Source organism: Ambystoma mexicanum, chromosome 4q (genome assembly GCF_040938575.1).
Source record: "Ambystoma mexicanum isolate Mex_15411 chromosome 4q, UKY_AmexF1_1, whole genome shotgun sequence".
Taxonomy (NCBI): Eukaryota; Metazoa; Chordata; class Amphibia; order Caudata; family Ambystomatidae; genus Ambystoma; species Ambystoma mexicanum.
In genome coordinates, this window is record NC_090928.1 from 106417082 (window position 1) to 106439611 (window position 22530).

General features: G+C 44.4%; 1 protein-coding gene across 10 annotated transcripts in view; it reads left to right on the plus strand.

The window, feature by feature from the left end:
- Positions 1-6983: 6983 nt before the first annotated feature.
- Positions 6984-22530, plus strand: part of RRBP1 (ribosome binding protein 1) — a 441849-nt gene continuing 426302 nt past the window's right edge. For 4 of the 10 annotated variants that reach the window (XM_069607549.1, XM_069607553.1, XM_069607554.1 and 1 more), the window contains exon 1: positions 7012-7168. The gene's annotated coding sequence lies outside the window, so the exon portion shown is untranslated. Of the gene's footprint in view, positions 7169-8137; positions 8220-22530 lie in introns of those variants that run through there. The other 6 variants (XM_069607552.1, XM_069607551.1, XM_069607558.1 and 3 more) reach the window with 3 other exon arrangements.

Genomic DNA, 22530 nt, shown 5'->3' on the forward strand with positions numbered 1-22530 from the left:
ACCATGTCCCATGTTGTTGCAGTTATCCAGATTTATCCAGTGACTGCACTCCATGGGAGGTCTGCCCTGCACCCTTTCATCTCCCTAGTCCCCATGCCCTCTGCCAGGCACTGGACCTCCTTTGACAACTGTTGAGGTACAGTTTACAGTGGCGGCGATGAGGGAATCACATCAGGGTAGCTCTATTAGCAGGTAAGGATGCACACAGTCTCTCGTGTTATATCTGTATTAATGGTCACCACAATCTTTGCATGTATTCACACAAATGTGCTTTCTAGGGGTGTTATCAGTGAGTCACGGTAAATGTCAGTGCAGCTGTGTGTCTTTCCACATGCATGTGTGTGCTTGTGCCCTTCCACTTCGATGCGTGTGCACTGTTTCAGAGCTTGTACTTCCACAATTGACTACAAACATTATGGGAATATACAGCACTTATTACACTTGAGCCATTTCCAGTATTTGCCACATTCTGGATCTATATCCTCATTAAAGTCCTGCATTCTCTGTGCATCTGGACTTTCAATTGTTCACCACTTGCCTCAATGATATCTTCTTACTGTTACCCTTCTCCTCCCCTAACCCATCTGTTCTATGGGGTGCTGCAGGTGTACTCCCTGTCCACATTATTCTTTGACCTGTGCCAGTGACCACTCCACTCCCTTGTCCGCTCACATGACCTGCCCTGCTACAATTCCACATCTAACACACAAGTCCATTGTCAGGTCCACACAACCCGACTGCTTCACTTCATGGCCTTGCCTCTGGTGACACAGATCATGGCATATGTGTACATTGACTCCACAGGACAGGTTTGTCACACTTGCTGCATCTAGGGTTGTACAGCTGTGCACATGTCTACCTCTGACGGACTGTACCTGTGTTCACCAATCAGTTCAGTATGTTCTCTCCACCCGGTTGTATTGCATTACTTATTTTTCCATTACTTGTTATTCAAATCCAGCACTGTGAGTGACTGCAAGGTGTGTGTGCACATGCATGTGGTACATCGTCGACTCCAGCCACCTTCTGTTCATTTGTTGTCCCTGTAGGTGTTGCCAGTGCACCCTGTGATCCCTGCACACTTACTGGGACTGTCTCATCCAGGTTGTGTGGTCTGTTGGAAGGTGAGTCTATAGCTGCCTATTGTCCTCATGTCCATGTCCAACAGTGGGGGGGGGTTGGTACAGGGTATGAGTATGTGGTTGAAGGCACTTATTTACGCGGATGTTGTGGACATGGGTCTATTTCTGGTTTGTGTGGCATTGTGGGTTGAGCATGTTGTTTCTGTAATGTGAAGGTGCTGATTGACCTTTCACAGGTGGCCTTTCATTTCCAGTCTGCCCTTCTCCCTCACCCACATTTGTCCATCCTTGCTCCCAACATGTGCTACTCTTCCATCTATGTGCCTTCCAGGCTCTCTGACTATGCTGTTTTTTTCAGGTGTTTATGTCTCTGTCTTCCTCTCTTGCCCACCTTCTCTCTGCCCTCACACACTGTAATGTCCAACAAATATCCCCTCATTTACCCACCCGCCGGTCTCCTCTTTGCACCGCGATTCCCCTATCTCTCTCTTTCACTCTCTCTCTCTCTTTCTCCCTCCACTCCACTGCTATATATTCATCACTCTGTGTCCTGTCTCCCTCTTGCCCTCTGTCATCATTCTCATCAGCTACCACACTTGTACGTACACCCCCGAGACCATCACCTCCTCACTTGGTGTCCTTTTTCTCCCCTGCATCCATGGGTGGCCCAAAGGCATATGTGATGTGACACCTCACAGTGAGTGTGCAGAACTTGTATGCCTGCAATCAATGTCCCCACTTGTACCCGCATCCCGGGGCTGACTGACACCTGTTTCTCGGGTGCATGTCATGCTGTGCTTGCAATCGGTTTGCTTCGCTGCCAGTGAATTCTCTGTTGGTGAGTTTTGCTGTTGGGATGTTGATAGTTGCTCACGCTTGGTTATTTGTATTTCCGGACATTGACACTCGGTGGTCCATGGCTATGTCCTTCTTCCATACAGGAGTTGTCAAGGCTGTTCAGTTTCTTTACATTGATGCAATGCATGTCTTTGCAAGTTCAGAATGTTGTTTCAGGTGGCATTCTGTGGATGCAAGACAGGTAGGTACTTTGTGCAGGTAAGTCGAAGACACTTCTAAAAACGATTCTTTGTGATAAGTCCCAGCTCTTCTGGTTTGGTTACCTTTCACCAATTTCACAAATTACAATTCCTTAATTTGAGTTCGCACAAAATCTTCTTTAGATTCAATCACAAGCTTCTTTGTGGGTATTCTAAGAGGCTTTTCTATAGGTAGGTGTACTCGGTTTAGGCACAGTTGCGGACTTCATGGAGCACCCATTACAGGTCATGCTACCGACACACCTTACTTGTCTCTTCTTCCTGGCATGCATGTTGCCACTGTTTTAGCTCTACAATGGTGCTTGGTTTATTCTCATTTCCAAGATGCTTTGGCATTGTTTATTTTGCCACTATTCACTTGTTGCAATTTTATATGTTTCTATGGCTCTTGCCGATTCTGGTTCTCTCAAGTTACACAGTTCTTTTCTGGCGAGTGATTCCACAAAACTGCTTTCATTCAGATCAGTATTCAACAGTACCTGCTTTCATTCAGATCAGTATTCAAAAGTGCTTGCTTTCATTCAGATCGTTATTCATTAAAGTTCTCACATGTCTGCCATGCTTGCCTGCCGTCCCAGTGTCCCCCTGCCTAGGTTGACTCACTGGTCTGTGCTTACAGCACTGCAACAAGGCTTCCAGCCGCCACAAGCTCTCTCTCTCTTTCTCTCTCTCTCTCTCTCTCTCTCTCTCTCTTTCTCGTGCGGCACCTCACTCTGCCTCCACACTGGCTCTCCATGACTTCACTCCTGCAAGTGATGTGTCTCTCGCAGCTTGGGCCTAACTCCAAAGCTTTGCCTGGTCACACCATCTCCCTTTCCATAGTCCGCCACAGGCCTCCAGCTCCCCTCAGTCTTGCTTCCCGCTACATATACTCTGCATCTAACTGGCGTTCTCGAGCACTCCATCTGCCAAGCCGCCTTCCAGGAGATGTCTGTGCTCTTCCAGCAGTCCGTAGATTTGCTTCCACAGCTGACATCCTTTTCCACATTCTTCATGTTTTTAAACCTCCCAGCCGGTTGATTGGTCAAAAAGGAACTAGACCGTTAACTGCTGATTTGGGAGTTCCCCCAGTGCTCTTGCTTGCCTCCTCCTCGTCCCAGTACCTAACTGGTATGTGTACGTGGGTGAGTCAATAAAAAGAGGACGTATTACTCTGGTTTGTCTCTTCCTTGTCCTAGTGCCTAACTGGCGTCTATCAGGGCATGATTTACTGGACAAATAGGGAAGGGACTGGCAATAGCCTATAAAGGCCTGGGGGATGGCAGACTCATTATGGAAGGGAAATATGGGATACTGTCTCTTACCCAATGGTGCCTCACCTCCACTTCCCAAGTCTCCTCCACCCAGGTAGTCCTCCCTCGAATATCCACACCCATGGTCAGGATCCTGTAGTGACAGCCTTTCCTTGTCCACCTGCAAGGAGGATATGTTGAGGAAAGAAGTGAGGACACCCTCCGATTCCTCACAGGGGACATTGGTGATGGTAGGCCGGTGAGTCTATGCTTGCTGTTTTTGCACGCCAATCAGGGGGGCACGGGTTGCGGGGGCATTGTTGGCAGGGAGGCTGTCACTGTAGAGCATTTGTTGGTGAGTTCTCATGAGGGTGGCTGGTCCAGCTGCATGGGTGCTGGGATTATGTGTATATCTCCTCTAAGGCTATAAACAGAATCTCTTCATTCAGAGTAATATCAGTTGATACCTGCGGCCATAACATTCTAGACACACAGTGGATTGCCCAGCCTTAAAATTGACAAATGGTAGAAACTGGGTTAAGTGGTCTCTGCCTAAAATCGAATATCTAGCATCCACTTTAGCTACCCAGCTGCAAGGTCCACGCTCTGCTAATCATCTGGAATACACAGACACCTTGAAGATAATTAGCGAGAGCACCTCTATTTTTAATCGTCCTAAATTTACACATAGATATCCTTATAATGCAGCTATTCATGCACTTAAAATGGCTCTTCCTAAAAACCGCAGACAGTGTTCTGACAAATATAACCCTACCAGTGCAGCTAGTTTAAGATCATGCTCTAGAAATGCAGTTTTACAACTTCGATATAATTAAAAACAATTTGATAATGAACGTATGCTAAAAGCAATTGTAACTAAATCAACTGGTCAGATATGGTCTCTGTTGAAAGAAGACCCTGTCTCGGCCACAGACTGCTTACTCCTCAATGCAGTGAGTGAGGAAGACTGGGTGAATCTTTTTTCTACACGGTTTGCTAAATCCTCTACTATCAATCCATCACCACCAATATTGAAGCCGGACTTAATGATCTTTAGATTTGATCACCCAGATAATATGTTACTCATTAAAAAATTCACCAACTCGCGAGCACTGGGACCCGATGGCCTGTCCAACATTATTTTAAAAATATCCTAGTGAATGGGCCACTGTGTTGTAAACAATCTACAGGCATGTATGCATCACTGGCCTCATCCCCCAATCGTGGAAGGAATCTATAATAATTCCTATTTTTAAAAAGGCAGATTGGGCCGTCCCTGGAAACTACCGCCCGATAGCCCTCCTGGGTGTTCCTCAGAAAATCTTTGCGAGGCTTATTCTGAATGATCTGTTAAATTGGTCGCAGAAAGAAGATTTATGCGATAACCATCAATCGGGTTTTGTAAAAGGAATAGGGACACCCTTAAATCTAATGATTTTATCTGCAATCAAAGAACAAGCTTTTAAAACAAATCAACCAGTATACCTTGCCTTCATTGATTTTAAACAGGCCTTTGATTCTGTACCTCGCAAGTTGCTTTGGGTAAAGGTGGAGCTGGCAGGGTGCCTACCTCATATTTTATATTTAATTTGTCCATTTTATACGGGCACCTCAATTAAGGTTAAACTAACAGCAAAGGGCTTACTCACCTCTGCGGTTTTAACGTTGTCTGGTCTTAAACAAGGTTGTATCTTAGCCTCCATACTTTTTAATATTTATATTAGTGTTATTAGCCTTGCTTTTAACCAAATCTGTTCATTCCCACCTAAAATTGGAAAAGCCTGAGTTGCATGGCTACTCTATGCTGATGATTTAGTTCTACTGGATCAGAATCCTATTGGTCTGTAAAGATAATTGTCAGCACTAGAAACATATGCGAAGGCAAAAGGACTAACTATTCATATTCAAAAATCTAATACTTTGATACTTTGGCCTTCTAGGCGGAAAAATAACAATATATTCTGATGGGTTCTTGCAAATACTTTGTTGGTAGTTATTAATGAATGCAAATATCTAGGCCTGAATATTAATAATGCCACTACAGACCTCCCGTATCGTAAAGAACTGATAATGAAAATGCAAACCCTAACTTCCCAAGGGAGAGTGATCCAAAAGAAATATGGGAAATTCACTCATATTCCTGTAATTACCTTCTATAAACATAAAGTTGTGCCTGTAATTACATACAGTGCTCAATGTAAGCAACCTAGGAACCAACTGAACTGGGCCTACTTAGAAGGGACCTACTGGAAAAATGTTAAGGCTCCCAAAGAATATACCAATTGCTATAGTACGATCCGAGTTCTGGTGCCATTAGCAACAATTGTAGCCTGGCAGGCGCTACTGTTATGTAGGAAATGTATATGCACTACAACTAAGATTGAAACGTTATTGCCCTTATTGGCCTCATCTATCAGTGGGCAGCTAGACAGCCCATTATACGATTGGGAAGCATGTTGTTCACAATATCTAACAGTTGCTGATATCTCAGTCCTAACTTTGATTAACAATCTGGATAAGGCCAGATCAAAACTCTGGGCCTGGGACTGGATAATGAGAATGGACAAGTGCTCTAACTACTCATTGCTTAACTTTGGTGACTTTATCCAGAAACTCTTACATACACTTCCTCTGTATGTGGAAAGATTTCCTGATATCAGGTATGCTGCGACTATTATGAGGCTAAGATTCAACTTATGGTCCACGAAACTTCAATCTGCGAAGCGCGTAAAAACTGTAAATGTTGACACAACCTGCCGCTTTTGTAAGAATGAAACCCATAGTGTCTAATGCATCTATATGTCTCCTGTGTAGCCCTAGCGAAACTAAGGAAAGTATTTTAGTCAACATAAAATGCTAACAGAAGATACTCTATGGGCAAATATGTTTAATGGCAACTCGGCTTCTTTGAATATTGCTGCTGTAAGGTTTATCATTGCCGTAAAAATTCATGGTGATACTATGTTGTTCTAAGGAAAGATATTTTCAATCCAGCGAAATTTTTTTACTAACTATACTATGCTCTTATAAAGAATACTTTTTATGTAATATTTATTAATATGGTGTGCTCTCGAACACTATTATCTGGTTTTATGTGATCTTATTGCTTCCTTTTTCCTAAATATTAGATTTTAATGTTTGTATTTTACTGTTTTGTGTAGTGCTTTGTATTTTAAAATGGGACATCTTGCTTCTATTGATTGTGAGTAGATTAAATTATGGTTGTGTTCAAATGTATAAATGTATACAATTTGAAATATTTGAAAAAGTTGTAATTTACAACTAAAACAAAAAAATAAAAGAAATTAAAACAATAAATAAAATACGTCTTTATATAGTAACAAATATCCCCAGCACGAGATAAGAAATTACATATAATTATCCTTAGAATTTAAACAGTCGGCATAGAATAAATATAGCAAGGTGTGGATACATTTTGTGAACCGGGCATATGTAAAGGCCGAGTCACGGATCCCCTGAAATAAATCAATTTCACTGACATTGCAGGGAGGAGAGCGCGTTGGCTCGAGCCACCCCTTGTGCTCTGTCGGCTCTATCTTTGTTTGTGCGCGGCGCGAATGCTCAATAAAGCTTTCAGGGGCGGGGGAAGGAAAAAAAAAGAAAGTGCCACGACTCCACAGAGTCAGCCTCAGCAGCCGAGGAGAGGGAGGGAGCCGGCTGGGTCACAGTGGGGCTGCGCCTGAAACCTGCTCTCCTACACCTGGAGTTTCTCCTCTTTCTCGCCGGATTCGCTGCGTTTGCCATCCCCGAAGCCGTCTCAGCAGACCTGCTGCAGGTAAGAAAACAGGACTGCCAGGGGGTGCTGTTTGCATGGGCGCGTCCGAGCCCCCACGCAGATGCACCACGTCCCTGCCCTGCCTAGCTCTGGCTGTTGGCGGATATTACCCGTACCTTTTTGGCACTGATTTTTTTTGGGGGGCGGGGGGGTTTACTCCTGTATCTGCTTCTCCCTCCGAAGGCAGAGGAGTGGGTCCTGGAGTGGCTGAGGCGGTGACGTGTGGATCATTCTGTCAGACACACCAAGGTTTCCTGAAAAAAGGGGGTGGGGGCGAATTCCAATTGCTGAATCCGCTGCCGGTCCACGTTGGATTATACGTGCAGGCACTGCAGTATGAGTCAACCCACCCCCTGTTACACGTCTAATGTATCTGCTAAATTGTTGCTGGGGGGTTTAGGGTGTTAGGCGTTAGAATGTGATTTCAGCCCCCTCTTCATTTTGGAAACACCATCTTTGGAAATTAATTGTGTGTGTATATATATAAGTGCATTTGTATGTTCCAGTAATCGTGCCCGTGCCCCAAGCTGGCCCATGGTCTGTGCCCGTGTCCCAGATGTTCCACTCGCTCTTAGGCAGTGAGCAATTCACGGGGAATCTCAAAACCAAGGGGGAGGGGCAGGCAAAGGAAACCTTTCTGCTGCCAGATGCGGGACCCCGGTGGCAAATGCAGTGTAAAGGCCGCCGGGAATCGGCAGCTCGTGCATAATAACCGTGCATTGATTACTTGGGTGATTACTGCATTCTCTTGAGCCATCGAACTCCACGGCAGGGCAGTACGTGCCGGTGCCTGGCCCGCTCTCCTCTGCTCGCTTTCATGCTACAGCTGTCTGGCTGAGATTTCGGGACGTGGACTTTAGCGTTAACCATTGGTTTGCCTGTGCATTGCGTGTCCGATGCCATCGCCCAGCCTTCCCCTCGCTGTGAGAAAGGGGTTAAAATAGGCTCAGCTACTGATGACGTTGCCTAACTGCAGCCCTGTCTGACTTGCACGTTCATTGAAAGTTCCTTTTGAAGCGTGACATTATACACGACACGTTTCTGCTCCTTGGTGAGTACACCTAATTTATGCGCACGGGGTTATTTTTGACAGTGATTGTGTCCCCTCCTTCTTTTTTTACAACTGTATCACTTTTTTATTAATTATTAAAGCATGCATCGGAAGACTAATCGCTGAGGAGTGTCTTTATAACTCTATTGTGTAGGTTATGGACTAGCCACCGCTTATTTGAAAGGCATTCTGCCCGTGCGAGCCTTATTCCAGGCGGAAGCAATTGGCGAGAATTTGCCATAGTGCTGCGAACTGACGCTATGAGGTTGCAGTGTGAGGTGGTTTCGCGAGCCTCTGTGCTAGACTACAAGAAGGGACGTGTTCACATTTCCCAAGCCGCAGAGCTGCGTCCACATTGACAGGCAGCTCGCGCCTGATGGATGGAGCATGGGCTCAAACCTCCCATCAGGGGACTATCCAGCTTTACACGAGTGGGGGTGCGGGTAGGGGAGGGCGGTCCTGTAACGCCCCTTGCCCCCAAATGCACCCTGGAAAATGAATGCTGAATTGGCACACGATCGTTCTTGCCCCCATATGATGACTTGACGCAGTACCCTCTCTGCAACATTCGGACAAGAGTGGGACATGGAGCTGTGTGCTCCTGCTCTGCCCCTTATTGGGTCTGCAATACAGTCAACGGCCTGGGGTGGGGCATGAAGCTGTGTGCTCCTGCTCTGCCCCTTATTGGGTCTGCAGTGCAGTCAAGGGCATGGAGTGGAACACAGGGTGCGCTCCTGCTATGCCCCCCTATTGTGCATGGTGGGTGCAGAGCAGGAGCATACAGCCACACTACTGTCCGTCTCCTGCCCCAGACCGCTGTTCTACAGGCAGCCATGCCAAGTAGGAACACATGCCAATACTGCTGTCCCAGACAGGATGCCCAGGAAAAAGTAATGCTGCAGTAAGAAAGGGCTAGACTGGGTGCCCCAAATGCCAGTCTAGCCAAGTAATCTTGCATACAATGTTTGGTTTATCATGAATGCCCGTTACAAAAGTGGCAGTGCCATTATTGATCATGTTTGCCTGTTACAAAAGTGGCAGTGCCATTATGGCACACCGCCAGTTGCCCCCACCCGCCAACTTCCAATCCTATACTGCCAGCACATGCCTGCACCCACCCACTCGCACAGCAGTAACCCACTACACATACATCATAAACACACAGCACCAGGAATACATAACCATACAAATGCACATAAACAATGTTTTCTTGCCTGTTCCAGTGCTGCTCCGTCTTCACCAAGGCCATGTCTCCACAATGCAGCCAGCCAGCCTACTTCACCTCCACTACCTAGACAGGGAAGCATGAGAGCTTCCTGGTTTCCTGTCATGCATAGTGGGGCTGAAGACAGAACGAAAGTAACGTTCTAGTTGCAGGGCGGCACGCGCTGCAACCAGAGCGTAACTTTCTTAAGCCCCTGGGTGCATTCACTAGTTCGACTTCAGAAAGAAGCAGTGGAGTAACTTTGCTGAAAATGTTGGGGGGACATGACATCAGGTGTAAAGGTGCCCCAGCCAAATTAATGGCGACAAAATGGTGTGCCATGAAAGTTGGGGGGTGACAAACACCCCTGTCCCCCCTAAAATTACGCCCATGGAAAGAAGTAGGTCTGATGCATTGCAACTATAGAAAGACATGTCTGAAGTCAGACTAGTGAATGTTCCCAGGATTGGGACTGAAGGCAGAGCACACCAGGGATGCGCCTAGGCTCACATTTTTTGCAGGGGGGGGGCGCCAACTTCAGAGACTCTGGGGGAGGGGCGAACTGACTTGTGTGGGGCCATCTAACTTCTTTATTCATTCTAATTCTGTGATTGCTTCAGTGTTACAAGCCGTTAACTCTCTCCTTCACGTCTGAAACCACACCTTTAAAGATTGCTGTGAGAATGAGCTGTTCCCTCTTACCCTTTCAATCACTCCCACTCCCTTGACATGCAAGTCACCTCCATCGCGATTTCAATTGCCTAAAAATGTATGCATATTAATGCAGGTGCTAACGGTGAAATGCTTTTAGTAAAAGCCCAGGCGCTGTTTCCTGTTCAGTCCAGCCACAGTTCTGTAGGTCAGCCAGGTCGAGGCAACATGACCCAAAATTTCAGGGGGGTGGGGTGGCTAGAGCCCGATCAGCTCAATGGTGTTGCGCCACTGGAGCACAGAGCACTTTCTGGTGTCCATTCCAACTGTGTCCTGCACCTCTGCTGCAGTGGCCCAGAGCAAGGTGGGATACGGACACCTTTTTGCTTTGTGCTCCTGCTCGGGCACCCTGGCAGAGGGACACCTCCTTATTCAAGACCCTCATTGACCTGACAGTGAGGGTGCTGAATGGGAGAAGTATCCCGCCTTCAAATGTCCCAGTCTGACTCTTGAAAGAGCCACTAATTTTGGGGGGTGGAGGGGAAAGCTGCCCCTCCCCCCAACCCGCTTGGTAAGCCACTGACCCCACCCACCGCCCAACCTGCTTTATTGCAATGATTTTTGTGTTCAGCTTGGTAATAGCTTTTTAATAGGATATCTATGATTTCAGTGAATTTACTTCACCTAAAGGAGAAATCTTCGATTTATTATTTTTTTCCCCCATTATGTAGGTGGGAGACCACCCCGCCCCATCTATGTTTTAACATTTACCTACTTACCAAATTGGATTCAGTGAAATGTACAGATGTTTTTTTTTTATACAACCATCAATCACTGATCAATCAATAAATGTACAAATCACAGGTAACAAAATAAATCAGGTATACTTCAAAATAAAATCTTCAATCCTTCACCACATCTTAGTTATGTGGTAAATCGTCCCCATATCATTATCTTCAAAGTAATATTCCCATATATTACAAAGGTTAGGTTGACTGGATGTAATGCCACATGCTAACGTATTCCTTCTTAGATGGCAAAACGTTTCACGTTCTAACATCAAATGTCTTCTCCCCCCCCCCCACACAGTCTGCAGCATCGTAGATGCCAAGGCGGTAGTCCCATCCAACCTCCCAAGAGGCAAATAGGTTGACTTTTATGCAGAGATATTTGGCTATAATCCAGTTGAAAGGATATGCATTCAAATAGTCGCCAATAGCAGAGTGGTTTATGTATTGAGACGGATAATCGTATGCTAAACCTTTGGTTGACAGTTCACAATGGATTGCTCCATGTCAATATTTTAAATCTTCTCTTTGTGACTAGGTTTAACTTTTTGTCGACTAATATTCCATGCTAGGGACTCCAAACCATATGAACCAGTTATAAAGCGTACACCTATACATATGCCAAACTTAATTAATTGGCCATTAAGCTCCAAGAGTGAATTAAGAGGAGCATATTTCACTTTTAAGTATCATGTAGTTTGCTAATCAAGATGTTACTGTGAATGGTATTCCATGGGAATTCTAGGTAAATGTACTCCATTGTAGTGGACACCGGCACATTGAGGATATTTTTTAGACACTGGAGGTCCATTTTAGCAGCTCCCTGTGTTGGTTTTATGCTCCATATCTCGGCACCACAGAGAATGACTGGCCTCATTTTAGATTTGTGAAGCTCAATCAAAGAGATAAGGGAATAACCTGCTTGCTCTTTTCAAACCCCTGTTAGTTGATGAGCTTTGACCTCGAATCCCGACACATGCATATCCCAATGTGAACGGGTATCAAAGGTGAGATGGGTGTAAGTGGAAATGTGTTCCACCACTTGTTCCCCAGGTCTCACAGTGCACTTCTTAATAGACCGGGCACTACCTGGACTAAACATCATATTCTTAGTTTTTGCAACGTTGATGGAAAGATCATCTAATGAACGCTGCAAACCACTTGGGGTGCTATCCGGCAAGACGCGGGGGATTGATATTCGGGTTCCCCAGAGCATCAGGGAGTTCTGAAAGAGACAGGGCAAATGGTATTGGGCCAGTATACATCTTTCTTTAAGCCTAAATTGGTGTTCTTGGTCTCACGAGAGTTAGACATCCTAACCTTAGTGGACCAGTAGAGTGATATCATATTAGGGGGCCAGGTGATATGCCCCAAGTGTGCCGTTTGTGCGCATTCTCTCTTGGCAAATGATGTTGAAAGCGGCACCTAAGTCTATAAATAATGCATATGTGCGCTGCTGTCTCGTATTCCAAGAGTATTAAATTGGGTCAACAAGAGTTACAATATTAGTCAACGTACCAGCTTCCCTGGCATATCCTGTTTGATACGTAGGGATAAGGTTACGCTTGGTCGCCCATGTACTGAGTTCTAAAGCAGCACTCTGGCAAAAATCTTTGCTGGGGCATCAAGCATGGCTTCTGCATAGACCCTTTTTATTTTTATATATTGGCACAATTGTGCTTTTGCGCCAAGACGGGTATGGAGCTGGTTAGACTAACAGCTTTAAACAGATGGAATAAGAGCTCGCCTCACAAAATGGCATTGGATTTAGTCAAGGCGTTGCACGTGCTGTCCGGGCCGGGGAGGTTTTTTTTTTTTTAACATTTTTTTTAAACATTTATTTTTTAAGTGACCAAATGATTTTACTCTCTTGCCAAGGCGAGAGGAAAAAATGCCACCTGGCGTTAGTATATCCAAATTAAGTGTATATTCATTTTTGCGCAAAGCAGACTTTATAAATAGAGCCTAGTTCGCACTCGACATGTTAGCCATTACTAAGAGAGGGTTAGTTTGAGATCTAACCAATTGCCTAAAGAGTCAATGATCAGCGTTTTGCAACACAAACAAGAGAGCGTTTTCTCTTATTGGGGTAATTCTTCCTCCATCTAAAATAGTCCCCTTTTCTTGCCCTAGTTAATTCAGCAGCTATCGATCCTTCAAGATTATAGGAGAGAATCGCTTTCCCTCCCTAGGACTCCGTTGGCAATACAAATATTTTTAACAAACTTATATTTATGGCTACCGCGATTATTATTCCTGGACATATATAGGAGCCAGGACCATGTGTGTCAACATATCAAATAATAGTCTAGCGTAATCCTCCATAGCAAACTTGGTTGCCAGAAAGGCACTCAACTTGTGCCATTGAGCAACTCAAGTTAATGTTGGTAGCTGTTAAGGCGGTATCTATGCGAGTATCATGCAACGTATACGTGGCCCAAAACTCAGTAGAATCCAGATACCGGTTAGCCAGTATCATATTGGAAGGGTTCCATGTGAGACGATTCTTACAACTGTTAATGTCAATTGGTCTTACTTAACTCATTCGATAGGAAATCTTAAATATCAAAGTACAGGAATATCAACAGCGGATAGTGTTTAAAAGCAGAATCTATTGTAGTGGAAGTAGTGCTTGTAATCTCGATTGTAGTTGCCTTGGGAGTCGTGGCGTCTGCCATTCATCATGCACATATCGGACATATCCAAAGTTTTGGCCCACTTTCATCCTGGTTGATTGGCTTTGGTTTGCAATAAAATGGATTTCGGAACTAAGGGGAGACAATCATTAGGTGGAATGTACTCATTAAAATCTCCCATCAATGAAACATATGTGCAATGATTAAATCGGTAACAATGCATTTAATCTGCTTTGTATGGACATGTCCAGGTGGTTCATACAAACTGATAATGAGGAGCGACAGGTTATGTCCCTGAGCAGTTATCCCTTTAAGGAGACGAGCCAAAATACAATCACAATCAATGTTAAGGTTGGTAAAGCTAGGCGTTGGTCAACAGCTGATAAGTAGACCCTCTTTAGGGTGACCCAGTTGTCCTCTAGTAGCGAGCTGCTGAATAGTGTCCTTAGCATCAAAAGAAACCCTGTCATCCAGGTTTCCTGTAAGGTGACGATATCAAATAAAAGTCACATTTCTGAATAGACCTTTTTCCTCAAACGGATGAGAGGCTCCCGGGTTTTCCAAGAGGATTTTTATGAGACGATCAGGGCTGTTTGAAATGGTTATAGAGCAAAAAAACAGATAACCAAGTCTAGTCAACGTCTTTCCACGGCCCTTGTTGTTTAGGGGCCTCCAGGCGTTTACCCGCTCTGGTGTCATCAGGGTTAGTAGCCACCCTAATGTTTGTGGGGTAAGTTGCCATATTAGAGGGTGACCTAGTGCCATGGATGGAAAAATTCCCGCCTATGCGCTATGTTGTGTGATCCAATGACTCCTGTGCGATCCAATGACTCCTGTGCGGTGCAATCAAAACCCCTGTAGATTCCAGAAGATTCATAGCCCATCTTGTAGAAGTCTTCCTCACTTATCAGGGATGGCATTTTGATAAAAGTGCACAAAGAAGTAGCCAATTCACAATTATCCAGAATTTCAGCAAATGTAATGTATTTAGTAGAACTCGAAGCAGAGGAATAAAATGGCAATGGGCCACAAATGCAGAACGATTAAGGACATATGAGTTGGAACAGGGAAATAGATTACAAATCTTAATGACTTGCTGGTTTTTAGAGTAATCCCCTTGATCAGCCTCTAATGGGGCGGTTGCCATTTGATAAACCTGGGTTTGATGGATGTCCCACTAAAGGCAGGCAAATGGGATATATTGGTGATACGTCCAAATTTCACATAATCGGCGATAGTGTATTGTGAGAAAGTAGCTAAGAAATGACGATCCAGCTCTGCTTTGTCATTGCTCACAATAGCTTGTATTGCAGCGTCTAGATTCAGGTTGATGAGTGTAGAGTTGAGGGATCATGTGGGGGGGGGGGTTCTTTAATACAGGTTCCAAATCTACATATAATGTAGATCTTCTAAAATGCGTGACTTGTTAGGGTCCCGTTCGATAGAAAATGTAGGCTTTACTGGCTTAGGCAGTGTATTAGTACCTTTGATACATACCCTCCAAACAAGGAGCAAATATGTTTTTGCCCTTTAAATTTATTGTTGCGAGCATTGTTCCTGTTTTTATATTTATTTATTTATTTTAGCATCTGCCTTTGAGTGTTTCAGGTACCGTTCCCAGAGCAATCTATGCCAATGACTTCCATATTCGAGGTAGACTCATATGTATGGGGTTGTTTCCATCTAGCAGCTAAGGGGCATTTAGGTGGATTTATTTTCGACCTCATAGTAGGTGCTATGACTATCCCACCACATTTCCTGTGTTTCTTCCTTGGTTTATTTCTGTTGCGTTGTCTCATTGGCAAGTTGGTATTATAACATGCAGAGTTATCGAGAATAGGGTCATCGATGATCCCAGAAGTTGTTGCGTTGTCTCATTGGCTAGTTGGTATTATAACATGCAGAGTTATCGAGAATAGGGTCATCGTTGATCCCAGAAGTTGTTTTCAGCTGCATTGCCAGTCGAGGATGTAGCAATATTAATAGATATTTGTCGCGAAGTCGCAGGCGGCGAAGGAAGCTGCTCGATGGATAGATGCTTATAGGATATGATAAGGCATTTATAACGCGACTATGCACAAGTGTTTCAGAAGACAACGTTGGTCCTGGGTCCAAAAATAGGCAATAGTGCAGATATCTAGAGGAGCATAGTAGTGCGAGTAGCAGTAATCTTGTCACATTTAGCAATGACTTATTTAAAGAGTGAAACTAATGCCAGGTATATTGCGTAAATGAGGAGTCGGAGGCTGAAGTGACTAAAAGGTTGTTAGTTGAACGCATGTTCAGCACCAGGATACAATTCTATTCCTTCCAATATTGAATTCAGGGTGGGCAAATCAGGGGTACACATTAAACTGGGATTTAATCCTCAACAAGATCTTGTTGGATTTGTACTTGATTCAACTTAAATTCCCTAGTGGAGTTTTGCCCTTATAGGTGCACACATGCTAAGCGTTGTCCTTCTGGATCGTCAGTGCCGCAGATGCACGCAGGGGGGTGTATCTGTAAGCTCCTCACAAGGCACCTGTGTCAGAATGTTATTCACGTGTTCGACCGTTTTGGAGCCTATGCCGCTCAGTGAAGAAATAAGCTGTTTATCGTCCATAAGCGGCAGTCTGATTCACTTTGTGTTTGTGAAGGAAAGAATGTTGTAATTTTAGGGGAGTCGGTTCTGCACACTACTTGGGGAACTTTGATGATTTTATTCAAGCAAATTTTGCGCTGCCAGAGGTCATAAGGCTGGTTATGTCTATTTTCAGTAGTTTGTGTGGCAGATCTTACCGTAGTTTCCAAGCGGTCCAAGTTAGCAGCCTCGTTGTTAATAGTGTTCTCAGCTCTAAGCTCCATTCCAGTGCGCAACATAGCCAAACCAGCCAGATGACTGTGTGACGGCGACGCACTTTACGTGCGGCGCGTACCTCGCAGCAGAAGCAACGCTTCAGTACTCTCATGACACTTTAATATCCAAACAGTTGAGTTGCTCAAAGGAACAAGCCCAGCAATTACCACCTCAAGGTTTTTGGATGCTCTAATAGGGAGATTAATTGGATAAACTCGCAAAAATCCGTGCAGAGCAGCAGCGAGTTTAGAAATAAAATAAGCAATTACTTTTTTGGGAGGTGGTATTATGGGAATTTAAAAAAAATTAAAAATACATATATAGTATGGTCCAAATTGATCGACACCTGAAGAAGCTCTCTCCCTATGGGGAAGACCATTCGTCCCCGTGGCATGAGCCTTTTCGTATGATGATACATTTGGAACCTGTATGAGAAGTGCCCAAAATCATTTTTTTAAAATAGACCAGATTGTGGATTGTTTTGGGATAGTTTCGTGAAGTTGGGTTTGTGGGGGGGATGGATGTAGAGTGGGATAAAAGTTAACCTGCGTGAGAAGCTTGTGCCGTGCCTACTAGCGATTTTTCACTTGGGCTGTGGAAATGGTATTCAGTGATTTTCATAAAACGCCAGAAAGCGTCCAAAAACGACCATAGTTGAGTTGGTGGTATTTCGAGTACCCTAACATCTATGCTGCTATTCTGGAACCTGATTGGTTCATTTGAGTTAGGGGGGGGGGGAGAGATGGTCAGGCGGATTTCAGTAAAACATAATCTGAACGGATACTTAAAAGGTCATTCTGATTGCTTTTGGACCGGCTGAACATTTTTGTTTTGAGTGCCCACCATCTTGAAACGAACTTTACAGTAAATCCACAGCACCCACGTTACAAAAAAGATAAATGGGGCATATAGAAGCGCTCTGGGATAAACCTCATTTCTTGGTATGGGAAGGGGTGGCTAGTAGGGGTGAAATATACCCTTAAAACTGAAAGAAATTGCCTGTTTGCCAAAAAGCCCAAGGCCTGGATCTTCGGATAATGACCTGATCTGCAGATCCTGTAGGACCCATGGATATTACTTGAAATGTGCGGAACACTGTGTGTATGTGAAATGTGCCCGTGGGGGGGCAATATTGATTGGACATGGCCTTCAGCCAGTTCTCATGGGCACAGCCTTAAGCCATGCCGTATGGGTGCCATTATGCCACACATGACATCAAAGTTAACCTGACCATTACCACATGTCCTACAGGGCAAGAGAAACTAAGACCGCAAACTAAATCCCCTTGTACTACTTATGTGGAATTTTTATTGTAATTTGAGGGCCAATGTAAAAAGCCCAAATGTACCGCTGAAGCTGTTTTCCGGGTAAAATGGGGCATTATGGGACGGGCATTATGAGACTGTCATTAGCAGAGTACATGATGGTGTCTGAGTTGTGGTTGCTCTAGAAAGACATTTTTCTAATTTCTGTGTTTTTTTAACTGTCTAGTATATATTTTATCCTACTTTCGCCTGTATTGAGCCAAGCCTTTACCTTATGCTGTGTGTGCTCGTTTCGTTGAGTGGTATCTGGCGTATATTTTGTGATGGTTGTGAAGTTCGAGTTTTGTTTGCCAGTGTCAAAGTCTGCAGGTTTCGAAATTGAGGGCAGTTGGAAGCTATGTGTCTCCTGCTTGTAGCCTAGAAGAGCCTGGTTAGCATGACACCAACGGGTACCAGGAGAACTTTTGGGCTCCCTGAGCCAACTATTGCTGAACAAGCACCCCTATGTGAATGTAACTGTGTGCTTGGGACAATCTATAAATGAACACAAGGATGCATCTATGCAACAATTGAAGCATGAATAAAGGACAAATTATTTTTTGGCATCTGATGTGGAAGTTATATTTGCAGAAGACTGTGTACTGGCTCCTTCTTCAGCCATGGTAGCTGGTTAATGCTGGATACCTAGGAGCTGCTTAAATTATGCTTATCCAATCTGAATTCGAATCCCTAAATCTGCTATCAAATTCTCTTGACGTTGTGTGACTTTTCTGGAGTTTCACTTTTTAGGTACATGTTATTGATATTTACACCAAAAACCGCTGCCATGTTCATGGTCTTGGCGCTCAGGCAGATCTGAAAAAGAAGGCTGGCGGAGAGAGAGGGTGCACAAGCGCAGTCTCCTGTGCTGTTGGTAGCTACAGTTGGGGAAAAACGGGTCACTATGTGTTGGGTTTGCTTCTAGACGGCATGGGTTTGGTATTTTAGTCTGCAAGTTTTCATGGTATTGTTTTGTGTCCGTGGTGTACTTTGGAGATTTCTGTTGTTTATGGTTGAGTGCGGGTTATCCAATCTGCTGTATGATTTCAAGTTGGTGCTTTGGTAAAGGTATGTGTCATACATCTACCACAGCACCAACCTGGAATCGTACAAACTTGTATTTGCTGCTTGAGCAGTGTGTTTGTTGGAAACATGGAAAGCTTTAGTATGGTTAGTGCTGCGAAAGTTCCGAGTGTCCTTCTAGGCTAGTTTGTTTAGGCTGAAATTCCATTATATGCTGCTAGTTGGTATGTTATGGTAAAATCCAGTATAAATCATCCCCCTTGAAAAGGCACCACAGCGCTGAACAAGAGAAAATCATTGGCAATATTGTGCTTTCTTTTTGTTGTATTGGGCTTGCACAGTTCATTTCATAACAATGGGTAGGGCAGTTCGACTAAGTCCGTTTTGATGGTGCAGTCTGGTTTGCAGTCTGTCTTCTTGTGTCGAGGTTGGCTGGTTCTCTGAGTATTTTCTGTTTAGATTGAGTTAAAGAGCCAGGTTGTTGTTCTGGTAGTGGGCCCTTCCTATCTCCATAGGAGTGATGGCAAATGGAATACTAAGAACGAAAATTGAGGTGATCCTTTGCCATGCAGGAAGTCAAAAAATATGTTTCAAAGGTCGTTGGCACACGCTGGTAACTGAATGCATTGTCCTTGAGGGATTGTGCCTTAACTAGTGAGAGCAGACCGCTGACATAACTGAAATCTCCACCCCCGTTTCTTGCAAGTCGATCAGTCTCTTGCTGCTGTAAATGTTAAACCTCAATTTTGGGTTACATCGTAATCAAAAGAGAAATGTTTAATGTTTTTGTTTGGCCTTGATGTAGACCCAATAATGAATAATGTATTACTCTCTTCCACACAAACCTATTTAACACCGTATGGCCGATTAACAGTCGTATTATACACCATTACACCTCACTGGTCAAGAAAATCGATGAATCTGCTTTTGGGTTTTAACGGAGCAAAGGACTTTTCCAAATAGTACATTTTAGTATTCAACCGATTAGTTGTCCAGGAATGTATCTGCTGCAGAAAACCTAATTTTGTGCCTTACGATAAATCTGCTGGATTCGGTCTCCTTTCTGGCACTCCATTCTTTCCTTCTCACGCCCTGATGTTCTCCTCTCCCTGCTTCCCTCCTTCCAACTCCCCTGCATCTACTTTCAAAGCCTCCCATCCTTTTAAGCCTTGCCTCCATGATTTATTCTCTCCATGATACTACTACTACTCTCCTCCACTCTACTACTCCATCCCACCTTCTGGTCAAGCACCCTGCTTCCACTCTCGCAATGACTTAAAATGTACTCCCTAGACGTTCCTCCCCTAAACACACAGTACCACTTGCACTCACCTGCTTCAGAAATTGACTTCTCAATCCACTCCACCATCATCCCTCGTCCTGATCCCTTTGTCTGCCATCGCCACTTCATACGAACAACCTGCAGCTTGCTGCTGCCTCTTTTAAACCCATTCCTATTTCTTGGCTGGATCACTGATTCGGGTCCTTTATTCCCTGCCTGGGAGGGATCAATTACCGAATGTTTCTAAAGGTGGATTAAGCCCCACCCATTTAGTTCATGCAGGGACGTCATGCTGCAGGATTGGTGGATTGCCTTGCAAAAGTGTTCATAGCTATGTCTGTGGAATACGGGGCGGCTCCTTTCAAGGTAGGTGTAGTTTGTTGGAGTGGCTGCCACTCAGTCTCTGGTGGTCTAGGAGACGACTTTCCATCCTCCTCTGGGATCCCGGGGCGTGTGTTTGTGTGGTGCATGGCTTCGTGGACTACCACGTAAGAGCTCCGGCTGCTGTCTCCTTTGTTTTACTGTCGCTGTGTTGGTTTTCCTCTCGTGTACGTTTTCTGATGGGGAAATCTCGTCTCTCCCTCTTCCCGCCTGAGTGCTCAGAAGTCTCTATGTGGAGCATTGCTGGTTCTCAGCATAGTGGGTGGTCGTTTTCCAGTTTTGCTGGTTTTCTGAAATGAGAAGAAAAATGCCTGCATGTGGGGGTCATGGACATGCGGGTGATGCAATTTGGTACTGCACATGAACAGACTGGCACATGGGGTGAGCACAGTAACATGGGGGCCCTCCCAACTGCCCTGCCCGCCTCTGGAGTAAGACTGACTCTGGATTGCTCTCTGGTAGTCCTCCCACCCCAGGCACATGGGGGGGGGATGGGGGGGTCAGGGAGGAGCTTCCCATACTCTGTTGATAAGTGACTGACCCTGTCACACCCAGAATGGTGGTAAACAAACTAAACACTGATAAAATGAGTGGGGTGGGACCCATTTCTTCTTTAAATGGTATGAAAGGAGGGAGACTGTCTGGATTTTCATATACCTGATGGCACTAAAATCTCCCACGTAGACCTTTATTATTGCAGTATTTATTGAGCGTGGTCTAAGCTTTGGGAAGCAGCAGAGTGAAGCAACGAAACAAGGGACGGAGAGCAAACGAGGATGGGAAGGTTGAGCAGTCGTGCAGCAAGGGCTCTACAAGTAATCGGGGTAGGGGAACAGTGGGAAGCAGATCACCCTGTCTCGGGTAGGGTGCAGAGTGGAGGGTGCGTGGACCTAGGTGTTGGAGAGTAGCTCTTCATTGAAGTTTGATGTTGATGGGGAGGGGGTTCCAGAGTCTTGGTGCATACAGCAATGACCTGTCTTATGGTTCGTTCCTTTCTGCACCGGCTAAGTTCCAGTCGGCACATGTTGTAGGCCCCCGGAGATTGAGTTTCTCAATGAGGTGGCTTGGTGACTTCTGGGGATACAGTCTTGTAGGTGATGCAGCAGGGTTTGAAGATGGTACAGGCTTGCATTGGGAGCCAGTGCTGTTCGATGAGGGTTGGGGTGATATGGTAGAATTTGTGTAGTCGTTTGACTACCTTATAACCTAATTAGACCTTCATTAGGTTTCTTCAAAGAATACTCCTAGACACTTATAAAAGAAAATGTAATTTTAGAGTGCAAAAACAATTGAAATAACAAACATGATTTAAGCTATATAGTTTTCTCCTGCCCGTTCTATATGTAAGGCTTTCAATCCAGTGAATGCTATTTGAGAGATACAAATCGGATCTTGTCTAATGTTGGATAACAAGAAATGTCTTTTGTGCTGCTGATTTTTGTTTCTTTGAACTCCTGTTGCATGTCTCTCAGTGTAACTCTGACCCTGACATCCTTTGTTTCTAATCGGTGCTGGTGCGACTTTTTCTGGAGTCCTATATTCACAAACCGCATCAAGGTGTGATAACCTCCATAATTAATAAGACAATTTGATGTTTAAATTTTTTAGCGTGTCTATAGCCATAGAGTCTGCATTAGTTGGATGTAGTTGAGGAAAAGGAGATAGGAGAAATGAATTATCCCCACCTCAGTCTTCTTAACCAGACTCTCTGGGGTTATCATTTTTATGATCAAGCCATTCCAAGTATGGCACTTGATTGTATAGATTTTATATACGCCAGTATCTGGAGATAAGATGCAAATAAATCTATGCATCTAATGTGACTACCTATGTTGCTCAAAAATAGATGATCTTCTGTAATGGAACAATTCACCTACTGGAACGTGTGGTTTCAATGAAAAATGTCTCTGACCTGTGGCATGAAGGACACTTGGGCATTTACTTTAAAATGCTGGCTTGTTGAATCTGCTGGTGTTGGTGATTCTGACCAGATAATTCATATATATTTTAAAATGTATTTCTAATTGGGACCTAATGTTAGCTGGGTAGGTTATGTGAAGTATCTGATGTTTCATTCTGTCATTTTGCATTAACATCTAATGTTCACGCTCTGTTTATGAAAAGGGCACTGAAAGCAGACCTTCAAATGTAATCTGGTAAGCAGACTCTACTGCCCTGTTTTCCCAAAGACTTGCATTCACCC